Source organism: Lissotriton vulgaris, unplaced genomic scaffold (genome assembly GCF_964263255.1).
Source record: "Lissotriton vulgaris unplaced genomic scaffold, aLisVul1.2 SCAFFOLD_1250, whole genome shotgun sequence".
NCBI classification, from domain to species: Eukaryota; Metazoa; Chordata; class Amphibia; order Caudata; family Salamandridae; genus Lissotriton; species Lissotriton vulgaris.
The window spans coordinates 507,993-531,224 of NW_028252533.1; the positions used below are offsets into that span (position 1 = coordinate 507,993).

Genomic DNA, 23,232 nt, shown 5'->3' on the forward strand with positions numbered 1-23,232 from the left:
CATAAATGCCATCATGTACCAGCACAATCACCATCATACATCAACAAAAATACACTATGCACCCATTTATCGACCTATGTCCACACAACATTATACAACAACCATCATCATACAAGCAACACCAGATGTCCACACAATTAACCTCATGTTCGCTATAATACATCCACAGAACCACCATCATAAGCTAACATAGAGAGAAAATAAAATTCCATAAGAAAGTTGATGGGGAGTTAAAATATCTAATATGTTAACCACTGATACAAAATTGACAAGCTATGGCAATCTTGAGTTAAGGTGCCTCTTTAACATCATGTTACACCTCTTTATTAGGTGACCTCTTCTGCCAACAAACTCACCATATCACTCATTCAACCCCACTCAACGTAACTTACAACTGCACACCAAGTGTTAAGTCTGCAGAACCACAAGTATGCTCCCATATGTTGATACACCAAGCATTAATGGTCTACACCATCTGCAACAGCATGCACACCATTATATGTATATATCTGCACAGCCAGCATTCTATGTCCACATACGCTGCCCATGGACAACAACACAATCCAGTATGTAATGTTGGAAAGGTTGTGCGCTGTGTGAGGTTGGCTGCTGGTGGAGAGGAGGGGTTGCCTCCGTGTGGGTTGGCCACAAGTCCTGACGTGCGGGAGGAGGGCTGGCTTTACGCATTGTAACAAAATATTACTTCCGGTTTAAAAAAATAAAATAGAAATTCACTGGAAAAAAAGCCAAAGTACCATTATAGTTTAGTGAAATGTTCAATAACAACATAACGTTTTCAATGCTAAAAACTGAAATAAGCCAGTTAGTTATCTCAGGTAACTATAACTTGTGCCCTCGCCAGGCATTGTTAACTTCACCACATATTATATCACTCATTACATCTTCTATACCATCATTGATAAGATCACTGCGACATTTTCAGTTAAATTATTGATAAGAAAGCTGTGCATGGTGGGGAAGTGAGTTATAGTTACTTGAGAACTATGACTGGCAAATTTCTGTTTTTTTTTTGTTTCAACGTAATGTTACTGAACATTTCACCTAACTATAAGGTTACTTTAACCTTTTTGTTTTTTCAGCAAACATATAAAATCAATCAGGTTTTGGTGTTTTTTTTTCTTTTCTATTGAACAAAAAGCTGTGGTATAACAACCAATATATTGTAGGGTACCTTAAAATATGCAATTTGTTTTTTACAGTTGCCTGTGAAATACTGATTTCATAATCGTAACAAGAACCCCCAAAGCACTCTGCTGCAACGTTATCTAAATTCTTAATAATGCATATTGTTTGGCTAATTATCTATTAGAGCTAGTAACAACATTTTCTGGTGAAATATCTAAATGAAATGGCAATTGCAGTAAATCTATAATCCTGCCATCAGCGCTGCAAGCAGACTAGCATAAATCCACTGACCCTCGCCATTTTTATTTTTCTAATGAACACATTGTTTATTAAAGATAAAACCTAAATAATCTAATTCCAACCAGTTCTCATGTTTAGGTGCACTTTGAAGCAACGTTTTTTTTATTAACTACCCCAGAATAAACATGCAATGTAAAACTACATAACAGCTGTGTAATATGGTCCTATATATTGCCATCTCTTTACAAACCTAGACTATTCTACTTATGCCTTCTACCCCACCCTTGACAAATACTTAAACTCTAATACTAGAGCACTATACAATCTGCCAAGAAATACTCCTGCATCTTACTATCTCCATTAGATTTTCACTAATACGATTCTTGACACATTTCTAATGCCTTCGATGCTGGTCATGGGACATCCCAGGTAATTATCCAGATATATATCCGCTCAAACAACGCAAGTTCAGCTTTTTAGGTCTCGCCTTTTCCATTGGAAAATGGCGAGAATTCAAGTGCTGGATCCACTAGTCAAACCACTGCAGTTTCGACTGCAGTTTCTTCACAGTGCATGTGAAAAGCGGGAGAATCACGTGACCACAAGCCTCTCGTGAACGAGCCCGGCCAGCCCAGCCTCCCTCTCCATATGGGCAGCCCACCCCCTCACGGTCGCCAGGCCGTGAGCTGCTTCAAAGCGATCCGCTCCGCCCCCTGCTGCACCCACCGCTGGCCTCACTTCTCCCCCCTAATTGCTTACCAGCCATGTCACACACCACCATTTGCTGTGCCTCGCATCGGAGCATCAGACCTTCTCTTTCCCCTCATTAACAGGCTTATCTTGCCTGTTTTCCTGGCTGGGAATCATGGTGTCACAGTGCATGCCCGAGTAGAACCAGCTATGGCTGGTCAAGTTGTATGCTCGCAGGAAAAAACAAGCTGGCAATTGCGTGCATGTCCCGGGTGTAACACAGGAAGCTGCTGGGAGCCCTGTGACCTTGGTGCATCCATTCAAGCAGGAAATGGGCGCTGCTGGAGCGACATCAGCACGAGCATCTCCCTAATCCGCCTTACAGCCTTACAGCCCGTGCGTGAATCCCCTCCCCTACCCCTTTCATTCTCCCACTCCCTCCTCGTCGGAATCCCTTTCACGCGCATATGTTCTTTTTTTTTTTTAAGTGAAGCGCAGCACAATGCTTGTTTTCAATTGCACTTTAAATGATAATATATATATATATATATATGTTTTAATATAATCTGTCCACACTCTTAAACTTTCGCCACTGTGTATTGTAGGTGCTTTTCTATCTGGCTACGACCCACATCAAGAAGTTTGCCTTTAATGCGTTACAACCATATGAAATCAGACCATGCTTTGGTGTTTACTGTATTTGCAGCCATTAGTCAATTTCGTTCCCATTCATGCAGTTTGCATCTTAACTGCAATTACTAATTTTGGGCTAATACTATGCCTTCCTGCTACACATTTTGTAAGGTAGAGCCTGGCCGAATTGATGCACAGAAAATTACCACATGAAAAGGGCACGTGGCACTACCACGTGATCCTCGAGCCATGTTACTGAACTGAATGAGCAGGTTACACCCCACTTAATAAACATAGAAGAAAGCAGTATCCGTAATAAACCAAGCTACAAAGGGCCATTTGTTTTGAATGTGGCCATCAGGTCCTTAAAGACGGCTTCAAACGCAAACAATCAGAGCTAGTTATTTCACACACTAACTCGGTGCCTAAGAGGTCCGCCAGGCTAGCCTGCTAAATTACGATGTTCACTCTAGATGCGCCGCTCCTTCCGCCGATAATAAAACTAGGAAAAGCAGGCCTGAGGGAGCATTTTCTGACTTTATTTAGCCGAGGCCTTTTTACAAATGAAGATGGGAACAGACGTATACACGGAAACCTATTCCCTTACAGCTCCTAAGAGACCCACCCCTGGAGCTACAGAGTAGGCCTGCGTATCCCTGCTCCCACCATGTAAACAAATTACAAGGTTCTAGGAACTAATCTCCCGACAGCATCGCCCAATATCTCTGTTGCCCTACCTGTCTAAACTTATCGAAACTCATGTCACCAGATGTCTCTCTAATTTCATCGAGAGTTCACACTTCCTTGAACCCAATCAGGCGGGCTTTAGACCGGCCCACTCCACGGAAGCTGTAATCCTGGCTGTTCTGGATACCCTGAGGAGGAATGCTGATGCGGGAAGCCCTCAGGCCCTGGTACTTCTGGATCTATCTGCCGCGTTCGACACGGTGGATCACAACATCCTTCTCCACCGTGTCGAACAGGCTGGCATCCAGGGCCTCGCTCTTGGGTGGGTGGAGTCATTTCTCACCGGTAGAACCCAAGCCGTTCGTTTGGGATCATTCACTGCGTCCAAAACCCCCATCACTTGTGGTGTCCCCCAAGGTTCCTCTCTTTCCCCTTTATTATTTAATTTGTACCTCCGCCCCCTCATTCACTCACTCCAAAGCTGGGACGCTACAGTTTTCAACAATGCGGACGATCTGCAGATCGTCCTCCCGCTTCACTCCCCACAAGCTGTCAATAATTTTCACTCAATTATGACCCACATTCAGCAGTGGATGAATCACAACCAACTAAAACTTAATCCTGGGAAGACTGAGCTCCTTCTCCCTGGTTCTAGTGCTGCTTACTGGGGTCCGCAGTTTTGGCCCATTGAGCTCGGCCCCCCTCCTGCTCCGGCCAAGACGGTGAAGAGCCTTGGAGTGACAATCGATGCCGAGCTCTCGCTTAAAGCCCAAGTAGGTGCCACGATCTCTTCATGTATGTTCCAGCTCCGAAAGATCCAGAAGATCAGGCACCTACTACCACATGCGGCACTGGCCCAGGTTGTCATGTCCCTGGTTCTTTCCCGCCTGGGCTTTTCTAATTCTCTTTATCACGGACTCCCATGTTCTCTTGTGGGCCGTCTCCAGGTTGTGCAGAACCAGGCAGCCCGTCTTATTTTCAAAGTCCCAAAATGGCAGTCTGCGAAGCCCTTGCTCCATAAGCTCCACTGGCTGCCAGTAGAACGGAGGGCGGCCTTTAAGTTGGGCTGTCTTACGTTCAAATCCCTCCACTGCACCAGTCCTGCCTTTCTTAACTCACTGATCACTCCGTACCAACCTGCACGTAACCTTCGGTCAGCTCATCATCACCTACTTGTCACACCGAAAGTCAAAACCAGCAAGGTTGGGGGCCGTCGCTTCGCCCACCTCGCACCTAAATTTTGGAATTCTCTTCCAATAGTCATTAAATCTAATGGTTCCTTACTCCAATTCAGGAAGCTTTTAAAAACTTTTCTGTTCTCCAGCACCGGTTAAGTTTCTGCCTTGGGAGTCTGTTTTTGTTCTGTCAGTTAGCGCCAAGAAACCTCTGGTGTTAGTGCGCTTAAGAAGTTTCACCTAACATAACATAACATAACATAACAGCATGCTTCATATGCTGAGCACCAATGAAAGGCTGCAGGAAAATCCATTTGTTTTTATTCAGCAGCTCAGCTCATCCTACCAAAAAAAAAAAAGGTTATTATACTTAATTCCCCAAACTTCACAAGTTAGACCTTCTTAACCCTACAATGTCCTTAATTTTGCCTCTTATACCTTATTCCTCTTCACCGGGTACGTCTTTCTCATTCCTCTTGCTCCTTCCCTTCCACTCAGTTGTTTCCTGCCAGCATTCTTCAGTCTTAGTCTCCTCTTCAGCCTCCCTTCTCCCCCTCCCTTCAACGCTTCTCTCCCCTTCTGCTCAGCTCTGACTTTTCTGCCTGTAGTCCTTTTTAATACATCCGGTCTTCTTTAGCCTCACCTTTTCTCCCTTTCTGTGCTTCAAATACCCTTACCATTCATCTCCCCATTTTGCGTACTTCCTCTATTTACCTGCTGTGGCAAACCCAAGCAAAATTGACTCAATGGTTATCTTCGATGGTTTTGTGAAATCCTGCAATATATTTCTACATAATGTAAATCATTTGTATATGTTTTTCTAAAGTGTTTGTTTTATTCCGTATGGTTAACAAATATGCATTTTTAGGTTGAGCTTTGGCAGCTCGCAAGCGTTGCTGCAAGCAAGACCTTCTGTAATCAATACAACCGCTTTATTCCTGCCTACAATTGGTTTATTCCAGCATTGAACTTCTTTGCTGCCTCCTGTCGTGTTCCCACTGCCGATGCTTCACTTCTTATGAAAACTCAGGAGCACTGGTAAAGTAAAGTGTACTAGGGCTTGCCTTCCTTATAGCCTTTGTGTAAGAACTTTTGTATGTATCTTTATTGATGCTTTTCTTCATTCGCTGCTTCTGCCCGTTTCGATTCCCCTTCTGCTTTGCATTACAAATCCGTCCCCCCACCATTCGGAATTCACAGAAGACATTTATGAGTCCTAAAGTTAGGAGTCCTAACTTCTGTGAATACCGAAATGAGTAAGTGCCTTCTGTGAATACCAAAATGGTAATAAGTTTAGGATTTTGTCTTTAGTTAGTTCTGTGAATTGGGCCCAATGTTTGCATATGTGGTCCTAGATCATATTATTGTACAAGGACTCTTCTCTCTTAACTAACAGCTGTCTGCAAAAGAGCAATTGGGGAGGGGTCGTAACTCAATGAGAATTTGCGCTACAAATGGCATGCAAATCTGGTGCATAGCCTTAAGTTGGAATTTAATTGCCGCTCTCCCAATAATTAGATCGGGTGCCCTGTTCCTAGCATTTGGTTGTAAGCTCCTATTTGGATTTCTGGTTAGTATGGTAATTTTTTAGACTGTTCTCCAAATAAGAATACTGTAAGTAGAGTTCAGGCTCAACACGGCTGCCTCCATGATGGTTTTGTAATTGAAATCTGGTATTGATTGTTTTCTGTTTGCAGAGGAAGCGTGACAGCGTCTGGGCAACAGCGGCGGTTTCTTCACTTGGACAGGTGAGTCTTCTTTACCTCCTGTCTACCTCTTAATCAATGCCTTGCTCTCCCCATTACCTCTTTGACCAAGTAACCTTAATGTTAAACTTATGAACCCCTGTAACCATATCTCATTGGGCACACTATATGAAATAAAAGGATTGGAACATTTTAAAGGCAGCCCAGTCCTATTAAAAATCTAAAATAGTGGTGTTAACATGATTCTGATGTATTTTTATTTCTTTTTCCTCCAGACTCTATGAAGTCTATGTGCTGGGATGAAGGCTGGCCATCACTGGACAACAGCACTATTAGAAGGAAGCTGGCTATAAAGATTTGCAATACTGGAAGAGGACTAAAGAAAACTCGGAATCTAAAAATAAACATTGAAGTTGCTGCCTTTCATTAAGCCTTTTTGTTCTTTTTGTAGTATTCTGGCATTTCTTCCCCTCTTGAACAGTGTCCTGGACTTTCTATATGTTCTCTTGTTCAGTATCCTGGCTCCTATGGGGCCAAAGGTGTGTTTTATATCAATAAAATTACATGTTAACACAACCCCCATTGATGCTTTTTCATTTAACCTACTTTTTTCAGTCTTTTGACACTGGTCACCACATTAAACAGCTTCATATAATGCTCTGTAGCTCAAAGTAAGGCAAGTCCCAGTGAGTCAGGAGTATGGGAGTAGCTGCAAAAGTTGTTAATCTTATCTGAATGCAAAGTATAACATTGTTGAAGCCACTACTTTTGTATGCATGTGGTATTGCTACAGCACAAAGCGAGCCAAAAGGAATCTAAGATTTATTTTGTACAGTGCCCCCATCTCACAGTAGAGTTTAAAAAATAATCTTTCCTGAGTAGGCGAATATTGATGTTATAATTGGGCGCGGATTTATGGAAGTATTGTTTTTGGTTTGCTTAAGTTTTATAATGCGGACTTGACACACAATCTTTCCAGCATTTATAAACCAGAGCAAATTGGTATTTGTAACAACACTCATCCACATGGGAAAAGTTTTCAGGTTTTTCTAGGAATAGTATTTTTTGTACTGCAAGGGGGCCCTTCCAGTAAAGAACCTAAGCTAGACTCTCGCAGACACCTTTGCACCATAGTGCAAATGCGTGTGCATGGTGCTCGACAGCCTAATGGTGCAGTGGTGCAAGGGAGAGGGTTAGACATGGCACTTTCCTGCTCTCTCCCTGTGATGCAACGCAGCAAATTTGGGTGTTATGCTGCGTTAAGTGACACTTTTGTAAATATATGCCTTACTTTAGAACTCATGGCATTGCAAATAATTCATGGTATTGTATAAAGAAGGCATATTGCACCCAAGAGCCCTGTTTTTGACAGGAAGGTACATTGAGGAGGTGATCCTCTAAATATTTCCCTACCAGCAAATCCATATTCCTAAAGTAATAGTGGGACTCTGCAAAGGAATACTGGCAATCGGCTAATGTGCTTGTAACATGGAATTTTTAAAGTGTATTCCTAAATAATCTATGCTAATTTTTGAGTTATCATTAAATCATCCTGGAGTAATCCACACTCATCCTGAAATTATCATTGGATCATTCCAGAGTAATCCACTTCCATCCTAAAGCGGTAATAGGATCATCCAGGAATAATCCACAATCCTCCTTAAATTGTCTGGAGCCCATCCTGGAGTAATTCACACTCATCCTAAAGTTGTCAGTTAGTATTCGTGGAGTTGTAAAAGGTAATCACTCCCTGCCAGTGGAAGTCATCAGAACACCATCCTAGAATAGTTTTTGTGATTACAGTAAGAGTCATCAGAACACCATCCTAGAATAGTTTTTGTGATTACAGTAAGAGTCATCAGAACACCATCCTAGAATAGTTTTTGTGATTACAGTAAGAGTCATCCCATTTAAATTTTCGCCCCTGTGGGCAGACTTCAGGATGGTTTGGGATGACGTCCCCAGATAATTGCAGGAGAAGTCATCCAATGACTTCAGAATCACTCCAGGATGATCTTCCTTTTTGACCAGGGTAATTCTGTCTCGAGTGGGTTCCATTTACCACGCAGGGTTCATTTTAACATGATAGAACCATATGTGCAGTTTTAATCTCAAAATAACAATTTAATAGTACCTGTTGTGATGTGCACATTGTTCTTTTCATATTAGCATAAAGTTGTTTTGTGCTTATATAAAAAGAACAATGTGCACATCACAACAGGTACTATTAAATTGTTATTTTGAGATTAAAACTGCACATATGGTTCTATCATGTTAAAATGAACCCTGCGTGGTAAATGGAACCCACTCGAGACAGAATTTAGGGGGAACAGATGATAAAGTAAAATATGTGTACCATCCGAGTAGAGATACACTTTTCTTATTGATTGGGATCTTCTTGGATATCGGAACCAGCCTCTTTGGTTAAAATAGGTTTGACCTTAACGCCATTGCTAATGTTACTAGCAAGTTCGAGAGGACCAAAGTACAAACAGTTTTCAAAAAGACGAGTGCTTTATTGCTGCTTTTTTGTTACTGTTCACAGTAAGGCTTTTGCTAGGGCCGTAATTTGGAGACATTCCCTTGGGACACGCGTAACGTGAAAACACGTTGCACGTTACTTGTGGAAATAAAAAGTGGCGCATTTTGGGCGTCCCTCGTGAACTTCCGAATAGATTTTTTCGTCTCCAAAGCAGCACGCTGCTCTTTCTGGTGAGTACGGGGTTACCCTTATGATCTGAGAACGGGGGATATTAGAGATGGACCCGAATTGCAATCTGTAGCGATAGAGTGAGGGTATATCTTATAGTTTGTGTGCTAAATTGTATCTATTATCCTAACAAGTTCTAAACTTTTAAGAGGCCCGAAAATAACTATCTTGAATCTTTAGTTTTGAATAACCAGGTCGTGTAAAAACGCAGGACGCCGACTAACAGAAGTCGGTTTGGGGTTGTTTCCCGGTCAGGAATGTACAACCTGTCGCTAACGCAGCAGTATGTTCCAGTAATTTTTTTGCGGGCGAAAAAGTGCCTCGATTAATAAACAATAGGAACATACAAAACGCAACCCATAACATTTAGATTTTATATTTGACAAATCAAATAAGGACCTTCATGTATCACACATAGAGATTTATATAAAACAAACGGGCACAAGGACTCACTCTATGGTTTTTTGACCTGGCCCTGACTAATATGTATGGCACAGAGCTAGTAAATGACTGGGAAAGTCTAGATAACTGTCAACAATGGCAACGCTAATCAGCCACAATGGACAAAAAATATAGCTTACACGAATAAGGTGATGCATCAAAAATCGCAGCTGGATAAGATCGAAATTATGATTTTGATGATGGGCAGGCGGAGGGCTTATCTCCACAACGGGGTCACTGCTTGTAAAATCTGGGGTTAAGCATGTAATCTCTACAGACCAGGAGACAAATATTGTTGTTTTTACTATACAGGCACAGTAGCCGTTTACATACAATTGGATATTGAACAAAGACGGACAAGATGTGAAGTCTGTGCTTACTGGACACAGTCAGCACGGTAAGATGCTGTCTTGCGGAACTTATACAATTTATTTTTTAAAAAAAATTTAGACCATGTACTTTGGCCTCTCTTTAGGTCAGTGGCGCTCTGACACTTAAAATTACTTGCTGTTAGCAGTAACATAGCTTGTAAATATAAAAAACAACTTGCATTGGCAGCAGTATGGAGTATTTAAGTAATAGAACTGATTGTATTGGTTCCCTCTTGATTCTGTTGGGGATGAAACTAGGCATTAAAACATGTATATGATGCCAGGTAGTATGGTAATAAGAGTTGATTTATACATGCTAATAAATGTCGGAGTGACAATAAGAAATGTGGTATTAGAGACATTATCAGATGACATCTTGTGGAAAATAGGCTCAAAACAATTGCAAAAGGTGCAAATTATTACTTGGAATAAATTGAAACAAAAATTATAGAATCTGAAACCTGAAGTCAATCAATGGCTCGTCTTTTTTATAAAAGGACCATGTTGAATAATGTAATGGGATGATACTCGTTGTTCTGGAAAGACAAAGAAACATGAAATCCAGTTGAATAATCTGGATTGTATTGGTCTATATAACAAAATGTTTTTTCTAATGACAATGCTGGTAGAAATTTAGCTCCTTCCCTGACTTTATGGTATTGTTAGATGTTGTAAACTTCAACTAAAACTGTGAATATGAGGACAAACGAAAGTGGATGCTAGTATAGCCCTAAAGTGGATAAATATCAAGTATACACAAGGAATTAATCTCTCACTGTACAGACAGTGAGTATTTTTTTGATGTATTTATTGTATAGTTTGTAAATATGTAATAGAGAGTTTTAGAGGATTAGAGAATCGCGTGCAAAGGAAATTTGCCTCTGTCTTACTATTGTGAATATTATGATTGGAGGATTAATGCTTGTATATAGTACTATATAAAATCTTTTAAAATGTTTTTACAGCCCTGACGAAGTTCTTATGAACGAAACGCGTTGGCTGCCCGATGAAAATTGAATAAAGAAGATTTAAAAAAGCAAATAACTACTGATGGACACTTTTCATTGATTCCATTAATACTTGTGTTATTGACATATGGTGGTGCAACCAACAGTGGGTGGAATTTTTGTTGTTTATTACTAAATGATTGCCTCTTGGGAACAACAGGGGCAGTGGCAGTGCACACCACAAGCGCTAACAGCTCATCATCCAACATATAATTGGGACGGGTTGGCCCATGACCAGTTGATAGGTGCGGCACACACACTCTTTGGTGTGAAGAGTTGAGTTGTTCTAGTTTTGGGACCATAAACCACTTGTTAATCGGCGAACAGACCACCTACCACATTCTGCTGGCGGATAAAGGTGTCAAGCAGGCCATAAGGAAGTCCATGATTTCCTCAACTAGTGGAACTAAAATTTTGCAGATGCTTGCCTAGCAAATTAGTGGCCAATGGAAGGTACAGCCATGGAGAGGTTTACCTAATAGCAGTTCCACCTCAGTCAATTTCCCAATATTTCGCTTTTGAAAGATACAACATAAAGCAGGTAGGAAAACACAGGGCTGGCTAGGATGGGCACTGGGGACAGTAAACACAACTTTCCTGCCTCTTTCCATGCTTAAAGCAGACTTTAAAACAACAATCTAATCAAGCCTTTTTCTAGGTATTTCCAGAATGCAATCAGCATAGTATCTCTCCTGCAGTCTTGCCACATCCTCCAGAACATAGGAAGTGGAGGCTGCTGCTTCTGTAGTATAAGGATTTCAATGACTGGCAATTGAAAGTCAATGAAAGGCATGAGTCTGCCTTTAGTTGTCTGATGGTATACAACATACACATTGTATGTTGATTTCTGGATCAGATGGGTAAACAGTTTCTTGTAACAAGTGCAAGTTTTACAACTCTCATTGTATGACTAAAGAACCTGGTTGTTCTTATCCACTCTGCCCATGTACTTGTTCTAATCAAGTATTCAACAGGCTTCTGAACCACGCCCATCTGACCCGAAACCATGATGGGGGAAGTGCTCTCATCATGAATTGTAGTGAGCACGTACACATCACCCCTATCCGAAAACTTGACTGCAACAGTTCGTTGGAACGCAATGCAGAGCTCAGAGATTTCTGGAGCTTCTTACAAAAAAGCTCCTGGGGGTATCATTTGCGGCAACAATGCTACAGCTCACTGAATAGCTCTACTCCCTTACAGAAATTGTCCACATAAAGGTAATATCCGTTGTGAAGAAGTGGCTGGACAACCTCTCATACAATCTTTCCTGTGACTCCTAGTGTGGGAGGGCAATCTGCAGGGTTTAGAGCGGACTCTTACCCTGTGTACACTCTCAAGCTGTACAAATAAGGTAGAGCTCTCACCCTGCATGTACAGCTTGCAATCATAGCAAGCTCTTTTGCTCACAATATACTGCCTGAACAGCAGCCTCCCTTTAAACAGGATCAAGGGCTTATCAATGTCTATATTTTTTCCAAGAGTATAAATCTTTGGAAAGCTGGCAGACAGATGATCCACAGCAGGCCAAATTTTGCACAACCTGTCATTGTCTGGATGGTCCCGGGGAAGTGAGGATGAATTGCCATTGAAATGCAGCATGTGCTGCAGTAGCAAAAAACAATCTCTGGTTATGTAGGCGTAAAGATAGGAGTTACCAAACCATGTGAGTGGACCAGTAGGACTGCAAGGTTTGTTTCTGCGCTAGTGTAAGGCCCAAACATATCTTCAAGTCCTCAAACGAATTGGTAGTCCACTGGTGTGCCCTAGAATAAGGCCCTAGAGTGCCTCCATGCCCCCTCAGAAATTGTTTGGCATACAAATTTGTATGGATCACAATTTGCTCAAAAAGTTAACATCCAAAAAAGAGATGGACATAGTCAATAGGCAAAAGATTGGCCATATCAACTTTACATACAGCGTCACCAATGAAAGGTGGAATTTGGGGTTAAACTTCATTTTGGGGCTGCCAAAAGAGCACTCTGTCTGTGCTTACCACTACACATGCCTGCCGTCAGGGTTGGTCTAACCAGCTACAGCTGCCCCATTACACAGACTGTGCTTGCGAAGGGACTGCATGTCTCCCATCATCGTGTCCCTCAGAATCAGTGAAAGATGAGTTGTTGGATGGAACTCAGCTGACTGAAATGTCACTTCCAGATTCTGCTCCATTTTCCTCTCCCTCAGATGCTGTCTCAGTATCTGGTGTCTCAGTCTTTGATTATGCCTCAGAGCTGTCCTCCTTAACCTGAGTTGGGGCCTGGACAGCAGCATCTATTGAGCCGCCGTCTCTGTTACTGGCTATAACCGTCCTTCTAATACACTGTCCTAAGTAGAAGGCAGATTTGCTATTCTAAAACAGTTGGTGGGCATGTGAGATGTGTGCATCAGTAAATAAAGACATAGGTCAGCTTACCATAACTTCTCTCCCAAATCTGCAAGTTCTCCAAAGACACAAAAAATGACTAAAAGGTATTACTTCACCTTGCTACATATCCATAATCACAGCATCATTTTTTTACGTTGCTTACATAATACTTTATTACTGCGGGGAGCTACATGGCATTTACCAGCATAAAAGTAATTCCCAAAAACTACAAATCTACCTTTGTTCTCAAGAGCACAAAATCACATAGTAGCCCCCTTAACTTTATGCACAGGTGTGCTCCTTGTGAAACTCAAATTTCTATCACTATGGTCAATGGAATTTTGCAGCACGAGGACACAAAATCATATATGTGTGTGTAATTATGTATGTATATATGTATGTGTGTTTTTGTGTGTGTGTGTGTATATATATATATATATATATATATATATATATATATATATATATATATATCATTTTTTCGGGCCAACTTTGCAAACATCAATGCAGAACGGAGATGGGCATGGGCTTCTTCCCCAGCTATACAAATCTTTTTGTGGCCTGGAGAGACGTACCCAAATGATGGATGGATCACATCGTATTATAGGCCCGCTACATCGATGACCTGTTTATCGTATGGAAGGGCAGCCATCTTGCTGCTGAAGAATATGTAGCCTTCCTTAATTGTAATAGTCTGAATTTAAAATGTAGTGGTAACATTAGTAATACCAGTGTCTGCTATTCTAGATGCCTAGATTTAGAAGTCTATATTGAGGAATCTAGAATTCTCACCCGCTTGTATAGAAAACTGACAGCGGGAAATGCTGTCCTCTATGCTAGGAGTTTCCACCCGAGGAGTATGGTTAACAACATACCCAATGGGGAACTCTTCCGGTTAAAGAGGAACTGCACAACATCAAGAGAGTATGAAAGAGCCAAAGAAGATGCCTTTAACAGGTTCAAAAACAGAGGGTATACCCCTAACATCCTCCATCAAGCACATGCCAAAATGGCAAAAATAGATAGACTTCAACTCTTGATACCAAAGACCTCTAATCCAGTAACTGAACCAGTTGTCACTCAAGCAAGAATGATTACCCGCTACAATGCTTAGTTCTCAGAAGTGGTCCAAATATTTAAGAAGAATTGGCATATTCTCCGAACTGACAATATTCTTAAAAGAGTAGTTCCCACGTATCTACTGATAACCTACAGGCGCAGCAAATCTATGGGCGACCATTTAGTGCACAGTCATTTTAGGTCAATTGTACACCAAATTCAAAAGCTGAGAGTCTTTTTTCCTTGCTTAAAATGCAATGCTTGTAAATACAGCCACAAAGCAATAGAATACAATACCTTAGAAAGTGGCATGGAAATGAGAAAAACAAGAAACATTAACCGACTTCTCAATTGTAATTCTGAATTTACTGTGTATGTTGGAATGCCAGTGCCCCAAAAGCTATGTGCGTAGTGCTATCCATCCAGCAAAAACACGCATACGGGAACACATGCGCACGGTTTCAACGAAAGATGCCACCTATTCCGTGGCCTGTTATTTTGAGAAAATGCATAACAGTATTTGTGATCTACTAAAGTTCTTCTGTATCGACCAAGTCCCCAAGAATGAAAGACGTAGAGATGGGACAAGATCATTCAGAGCTCTAGAATCAAAACACATCATAGACCTGCAAACCAAGGCTCCTCTAGGTCTTACCAATGATGAGGAACTATGGGCTCACTTAGAATGAATTACCAGCATTAGATTAATCTGTATTTGCCATGTTGTTCCTTTTTCTTCTTTTTGACTTCCCTATTAGTATTAATACACCTTGTGAAGATATCCATGTCCCGATAGGATGTTTATCCATAAAAATTGGACCTCCAATTTATTCGCGAATTCCGTTTAACAGGTTTGCCCATTCAGGAAACAATTGTGGTAACCTGTTAGTACTCCCTGAATCTAAAGAGGTTGCATTTGGTTAATGAAAAAATAATCATTACAATGGGGTTTATATTAACTACCACAGGCAGTTTATATATTTAAATAAGCTTAACATTCAGAGGAATTGCTTACTTATGGTATTTTTTAACCATAAACCGATTTAACATTTATGTTTAAAAACCGGAGTACCTGTTATTAATTGACATGTAACTATCTGGAGCAAGTTCAAAGTTAGGCGCCATGAAATTTACATTAAGTTTAAATACGATCTAGCCGTCTTTTATGTCAATGATTTTAATCCACGTCACGCATTATTGCACTTTAAAATGGTGTTTGTTACTTGTTTACCCTGACAACGAGAAAGGCAGAGTGCCAAAATGCATCTGGCAGTGCGGGGGGGGGGAGGGGGGGGGAAGTCCGAGCACAATAAGAATTGCACGTTGAGTCAAGATCCTGTGAGTGCTCCTCTTTCATATGCCGACCGGACGGTTTGGGAGAGCAGGGAATTCATATATATGGATGTATGGCGGTACAACGCGTACCGTTACAACGCGTCCCTTTACGACGCAGTTTTAACAACGCAAGTCGTTACAACGACTTGCGTTGGGGGGCGCTGATAGTGAATAGTTTAATTTACTATTCCAACACCAGTCTCCGTGGATAGTAGGGAAGGTGTTGGATAGTAAATTAAAGTATCCCCTATCCTAGAGCGCCCTCCAGCGAAAGTCGTTGTAACGACTTTCATTGTTAAAGCTGCATCGTAACGGTACCGCGTTGTACCAGTTACGTTGAAAAGGATGTTTCCCATATATATATATTTATATTTATATTTATATATATTTAATCCCTAAAATCCACAAGGAAATTCTACCAGTTCCAGGAAGACTGATTATATCGGCAATTGACAGTATGGCGGAACACATCGCTATTTATGTAGATTATTTTTTGCAGAATTTGGTAAAAGATTTGCCCACCTACGTGAAGGATACGGGAGACTTTCTGCGCAAGATAAAGAATACTCCTTGGACATCGGACTCTGTATTTATTGCCCTGGACATTGAGTCCTTATATACTAGTATTGAACACAGCACAGGACTGAGGGCACTTGAATTTTTCCTAGGGACTCAACCCTTAAATTGTTACAATCATAACAAGATGATTACAGAGCTTGTCACATGGAGTTTATATAATAACTACTTTGTCTTTGGAAAAGAGATTCATCTGCAGAAAAGGGGTGTGGCTATGGGGGCCTGCTTCTCTCCCAGCTATGCGTGCTTGCACATAGGCTGGTGGGAGAATCAGGTCCTCATGGGAAAACATCATGACACTTACTCTAAACACATAGGGCCAGATGTAGGAGGCCTAATACCGGTTGGAAACGGACGATTTCGGCCGTTTCCGACCGGTATTAGGCTTTTCAGATGTAGGGGGCCTACCGATTCGGTAATTTTCCTGATTCGGTAAATATACCGATAAATCGGTAAATCCATATGTAGCTGACACACCTAAGAGTGCCACAGGCCCTTAAGAGTCGGTATTTTACCACACAATCCTATTGTGTGGTAAAATACCGAATTCAGGTGTACATGCACATCTGTGCATGCACACCTGTGCCATGTGACACAGGTGTGTCACATGGCACATAGCACTTGGAAGCACTCGGCTGAGGTGCCCCTGTGACCAGCTGAACTCCCAGTGAAGCGGTTGCTCCTTGATCACCTCCCGACTTACAAGCGCCATTTGGGTATCGTAGCGCTGACTTTCTGACACTGGCAATATCTTCCTTATCGGCATTTCCCACTCGTGCTTAAGCGCCCAGTCCCCAGCGTAGCGCTCCGCATATGCGTAGTTCTTAGCAGTTCTACAGTGTTTGTTTTAGGCGTATTGTGCTGTCACTGCAATTATTAATCTCAGGATTTCTTATATTGTTTATTACCTGTGTGCATAGCGCCGCCGTTTTCACAGATCGCATCAGCTATTGTGCATTCACTTTGGCCTCGCATTGCGTTGTGTTGTTTGTTTGGAAGCCCTCCATTTTGTTGTTCCTGCAGCCCGTCCCTCCCCCTTCGCTAACGCCTCCCAGCTCACCCTCCCACCCACGAAGCACTTGGAAGCACTCAGCTGAGGTGCCCCTGTGACCAGCTGAACTCCCAGTGAAGCGGTTGCTCCTTGATCACCTCCCAACTTACAAGCGCCATTGGGGTATCGTAGCGCTGACTTTCTGACACTGGCAATATCTTCCTTATCGGCATTTCCCACTCGTGCTTAAGCGCCCAGTCCCCAGCGTAGCGCTCCGCATATGCGTAGTTCTTAGCAGTTCTACAGTGTTTGTTTTAGGCGTATTGTGCTGTCACTGCAATTATTAATCTCAGGATTTCTTATATTGTTTATTACCTGTGTGCATAGCGCCGCCGTTTTCACAGATCGCATCTGCTATTGTGCATTCACTTTGGCTTCGCATTGCGTCGTGTTGTTTGTTTGGAAGCCCTCCATTTTGTTGTTCCTGCAGCCCTTCCCTCCCCCTTCGCTAACGCCTCCCAGCTCACCCTCCCACGCTCCGCCCCCTCCACCATCCATTTATGGCCAATGCCCCCACGCGCAGCGTCCACGCGCTACGTCCACGCCGAAGGTGCGCCAAAGGTAAGCCCGTCTACGCCCGTCCGCGCCTGGACCGCGCCCAGCGCCAGACCCCCTGCCCCTCGCGCTTCCCAGCCCTCCCGCATTACCTACGATGCCGCCACCCTCCTAGCCCTTAACCCCGGTCGCGCCCCCAACTGCGTCCAAGCCGCTCCTGGACATACCCATGGACCTTTCTCTTGCTACTCCTGCAAATTCATCGGCACTGACAACATCTCCGCTACGACCACACCACAGCTTCCCGACCCCAACCACCTACAATGCATCCTTCTCAACACCCGATCGTTCCACAGACACGCCATTGACCTATGGAATCTACTAGACACCATCTCTCCAGACGTCGCCTTCCTAACAGAAACATGGATGAACGCCTCCTCCGCCCCAGACATCACCATTGCCATCCCTGAAGATTATAAGATCACACGCAAGGACCGTACCAGCCACACAGGAGGAGGAATCGCGATCGTCCACAAAAAATCAATCCACATCTCAACCAGCTCTGACGTCAACCTCGCCAACTCTGAACACCTTCACTTCCAGATCCACATCGACCCCAAGACCACACTCAGAGGCACCCTCCTCTACAGACCACCAGGACCCCGCGCAAAATTCAGTGAAGACATCACGGACTTCATCACTCCACACGCGCTCCCCTCCAAAGATTACATCCTTCTGGGAGACCTCAACTTTCACCTTGAAAAGAACAACGACCGCAACACCACCACCCTCTTGGACAACCTCGCCAACCTCGGACTTAAACAACTGGTCACTTCCCCCACCCACATCGCAGGTCACACACTCGACCCCATCTTCACCTCCAGCAATCATGTCTCCTTCAGCCACACTACAGATCTCCTCTGGACTGACCACAGCTGCGTTCACTTCACCTACAACAAGCCGAAACCCACCAACCACCTCCAACCAACTCTGCAAAGAAACTGGAACAAAATCACCATCGACCAGATCTCCTCATCGCTCCTTCTAAACACCCCAGCCCACTCTTCTAACCCAGACCAAGCCGCCGCCAACTTCACCCTATGGTTATTCAACACCGCCGACATCCTAGCACCACTGAAAAAACGTCAAAGCAAACCTGGCAGCAAGAAGGCCTCATGGTTCAACGATGATCTTAAGAAGTCCAAGAAACTCTGCCGCTCCCTTGAAAAGGCCTGGAAAAAAGACCCAACCACTAGCACCAAGGACGCCTTCAAAAACGCCACCCGCACACACCACCAACTAATCCGAAAGGCTAAGAAAACAGCATTCAAGGATCGACTAGACAACAACGCCCACAACAGCATCAACATCGTCAAGGAATTTACCAACCCCTCGGCCAACTCCAACGACATCACCCCCTCTCAAGCCCTCTGCGACTCCCTGGCTTTATTCTTCCACAACAAAATTGCAGACATCCACAACAGCTTCGACAACCAACCCGGAGACCAACCCACCCAACCATATGCTGAACATTCTCCCCCCTTGAACATCCTTAACGACTGGAACCCAATCTCCACCGAGGACACCATCCGCCTGATGAACTCCATCCACTCAGGATCCCCCACAGACCCATGTCCTCACCACATCTTCAACAAAGCAGACTCCGTCATAGCACCGCACCTCCGAGACGTCAACTACGCCACCTTCCCGGAAAGCTGGAAACACGCTGAACTCACCGCCCTTCTGAAAAAACCCACAGCGGATCCCACCGAACTCAAAAATTACCGCCCCATATCGCTCCTTCCTTTCCCGGCCAAAGTCATCGAGAAAGCTGTCAACAACCAGCTCGCCGCTTTCCTCGAAGCCAACAAATCCCTCGACTCCTCACAATTTGGCTTCCGAGCAAAACACAGCACTGAGACCGCCCTCATCGCAGCAACAGACAACATCCGATCTCTACTGGACAATGGAGACACAGTCGCCCTCATCCTACTCGATCTCTCTGCAGCCTTCGACACAGTCTGCCACAGCACCCTTTTACAACGCCTCAGAAACATCGGAATACAAGGAAAAGCACTTGAATGGATCACCTCGTTCCTCACCGGAAGAACCCAGAGAGTCCGCCTTCCACCATTCAAGTCCGAGGCCACTGAAGTCATCTGTGGCGTACCACAAGGATCCTCACTCAGCCCCACCCATCGCTCGCCAACACAATCTCAACATCATCTCCTACGCGGATGACACTCAACTGATCCTTTCCCTCACCAATGACCCCAGCACCGCCAAAACCAACCTACACGAAGGAATGAAAGAAGTTGCCGAATGGATGAAACACAGCCGTCTGAAACTGAACTCAGATAAAACAGAAGTCCTCATCTTGGGTACATCCCCCTCTGCATGGGACGACTCCTGGTGGCCGGAAGCCCTTGGAAAAGCACCCATCCCGACAGACCACGCACGGAACCTAGGCGTTATCCTGGATTCTTTACTTTCAATGAACAGACAAGTCAGCGCTGTATCCTCATCCTGCTTCAACATTCTTCGCATGCTCAAAAAAACATTTCGCTGGATCCCCACCGAAACCAGAAAAACAGTCACCCATGCTCTGGTCACGAGCCGACTGGACTACGGAAACACCCTCTACGCAGGTACTACCGCTAAACTCCAGAAGAAACTCCAACGAATCCAAAACGCCTCAGCCAGGATCATATTAGACATCCCGCGTAACGAACACATCTCTGGTCACCTGAAAGACCTCCACTGGCTACCCGTCAATGAGAGGATCACTTTCCGACTGCTAACCCACGCACACAAATCACTCTACGACATCGGACCAGAATGCCTCAACTCACGACTGTCCTTCTACACACCCTCCCGCCAACTACGTTCCTCCAGCCAAGCCCTCGCCACTGTACCTCGCATCAACAAGACCACCATGGGAGGCAGATCCTTCTCATACCTGGCAGCTAAAACATGGAACTCACTCCCCACTTACCTTCGCCTCACCCAAAACCACCTAGCATTCAGAAAGCAACTTAAAACGTGGATATTTGACAAGTAATCCTCCTCCCCTCCCTAAGCGCCTTGAGACCCTCTGGGTATGTAGTGCGCTATATAAATTCTTTGACTTGACTTGACTTGAGAGACATGCCCTTAGGGCATGTATGTGTGCCACATGTCACAAAAGAATGTACTTGGGGTGCTAGAGGGTGTCAAAGTGACATCCCCTGCACCCTTGCAGGATTCGGTATTTACCGATTCGGTAAATACCAAATCGGTTTTTCCCATTGATTCCTATGGGCTTCAAGGCCCATAGGAATCAATGGGCAATACCGATTCGGTATTTACCAAATCGGTAAATACCGAATCTTACAGATTTGGTATTCCTAAATTCGGAATTACCTAAATCTGCCCCCTTCCCATTTACAGACTCTTAAATACCGATTCGGTAAAATTCGGTATTTATGAGTCTGTAAATGGGAATTACCTACATCTAGCCCATAGTACAGTGGATATGGTTTATCGACGATGTATTTATGATTTGGAGGGTTGATGAAACCAGTGCTATCGATTTTATTGGACAGCTCAATATTAACCAAGAAAATCTGAAATTTACATGTAAAATGAGCAAACAAACTGTAAATTTCTTGGATGTCAGAGTATTTGTTAAAAATGGAAAAATTGCAACCACCCTATTCAGAAAAAAAACGGCGGGAAACTCAGTTCTCCACGCCAGCAGCGCACACCCTCGCCATGTCATTGACAACATCCCCTACGGGGATTTGCTCCAACTAAAAAGGATTTGTAGTACAGAGGAAGAATATGCAGTTTGCACTACTCAAGCCCTCAAGAGATTCAAAGACAGGGGATATAGTGACAGAGTGCTGAAAAGGGCTACTGATAAGTTGAAGGAAAGAACAGTTCATTTTATTTTCCGTTTATTACCCATATACTACCAGGTACTTAAAATCCACAGAGGCATGTGTTCGTACAAATTTTTTAGCACTTTGGACGGGAGCCGTTATCTGGTAACATCAGCCTCCAGCGCTATGTGTTTGTGCCGTCAATTCGGCACGTCTGACGGGAGCCGTTCCGATTTTGCATCAAGCAGTATATATGTGGTTTCACAAGCGGTTTTCAGCCCGCTCGATCACGCGGTTAGATTATCTAGGGCGGTTGCTACGCTTCCTAGCTACACGCGAACAACATTTTCCTTCAGTTTTTTAAATTTATTACTGACCCTTTCATTGGTCCTCAAGCACTTCCTGCCAATTCATAAAGAGCAGGTTGTTACGGTGCTCGGTTCACATCGTTTTCTGCAGAGCCCATTTAGAGCCAGCATTTCCCACACGGAAGGTCGTCTGCTTCGTTTTTGGAACATCCAAGGTAAATAACTCTATAAAGCGGTGCTTTCCGATTCGGACTTTTCAACGTATCTTCTCCATAATACTATATGTAGATTGGAGTATTAATCGATGACTCCTGGTCTCTTACAGTGAAACACCAACCAAGCAGACAACAACGGCAGCCTCCATTCGCAATATGTAACATTTGGCGGCCACTATAAATCAGTCAAGATTAAATCGTTCACGATTCAGGTAACAACCTTTTGTACTGAAAACAGCGGAGTAGGTAGCAACATTCAATTCTATTGCAGGACAGGAGGCTCCGATTATGCTTAGTCTCATTTCTTTATTGAAATGCTCAGCAGCCAAGTAAAAAACCACATTACCCAGAAACACTTGGGTAATAACCATAGAGTCTTGTTAGTATAAATAGGTGTACAGACAATCCCACTTCCTCTTTCTTTGCTGCTCCGCAGCCAGTTAAGTGCTTCTTACCTTATTGTTGTTATTTGCCTTGCACTTTGTATTGCTTAAGCGGCGACTGTTTAGCATATCTGCCGCTTTGTTTTCCGCGTGTATCGCGCTGCTTGCGCTTGCCTTCGCCATTCCGTTCGCGTTGCGTTTCGGTGGCGGCGCGGTTGGGTGCGAGGCATCTCCAACCTGAAGTCGGGCGCTTTGTGCCTGGGTTCTTTCATTATTGTGGAGTGGTTTATAGGGGTCAGGGCTGCCTCGCGCTGCTCGCGCGAGCTGCTCTCCTTCCTGTTCAGGCGGCCGGTTTAACGCGCATGCGCGTTTTGGTATTTCCGGCGCTCCGTGTTGTTTCCTCACCGGAGCTTCTCAGAAGGTCGTCCCCTGCGGCGTACACGCCCACAAGCCTCCAGGATTGACCCTGTCGACGCCGGTGTCTAAAATAGGACGCTGGTTGTAAAATTGTGCATAGGCTTTGCCTAGGGTGGCGTTTTTTTGGTGACAGTAAGCCTTCCCTCCACTCTCTACATATTTTCACCTGTAGTCTCTACAGCTTTGGCTTGCTGTGAGGGTTTTTTCACCCCCCTTAATTGAGCCTTTGGCTTGTTTATACTTGCATTCCTCATTTGTGGGCATATCTTTTCACATCTATTGTGAATCATGAGTGAATATTTTTATGAGGATGAGGAAGAGTTTGATGAGGAGGCTCCGGACTCCATGGAGCAACA

At 43.7% G+C, this 23,232-nt stretch overlaps 1 long non-coding RNA gene across 1 annotated transcript; it reads left to right on the plus strand.

The window, feature by feature from the left end:
- The first annotated feature begins 5,479 nt into the window (after positions 1-5,479).
- LOC147662128 (uncharacterized) lies at positions 5,480-6,853 on the plus strand. Its single transcript, XR_015305971.1, has 3 exons — positions 5,480-5,609; positions 6,269-6,319; positions 6,553-6,853. It is a non-coding gene; the product is annotated as an uncharacterized LOC147662128 (long non-coding RNA).
- Positions 6,854-23,232: the final 16,379 nt, after the last annotated feature.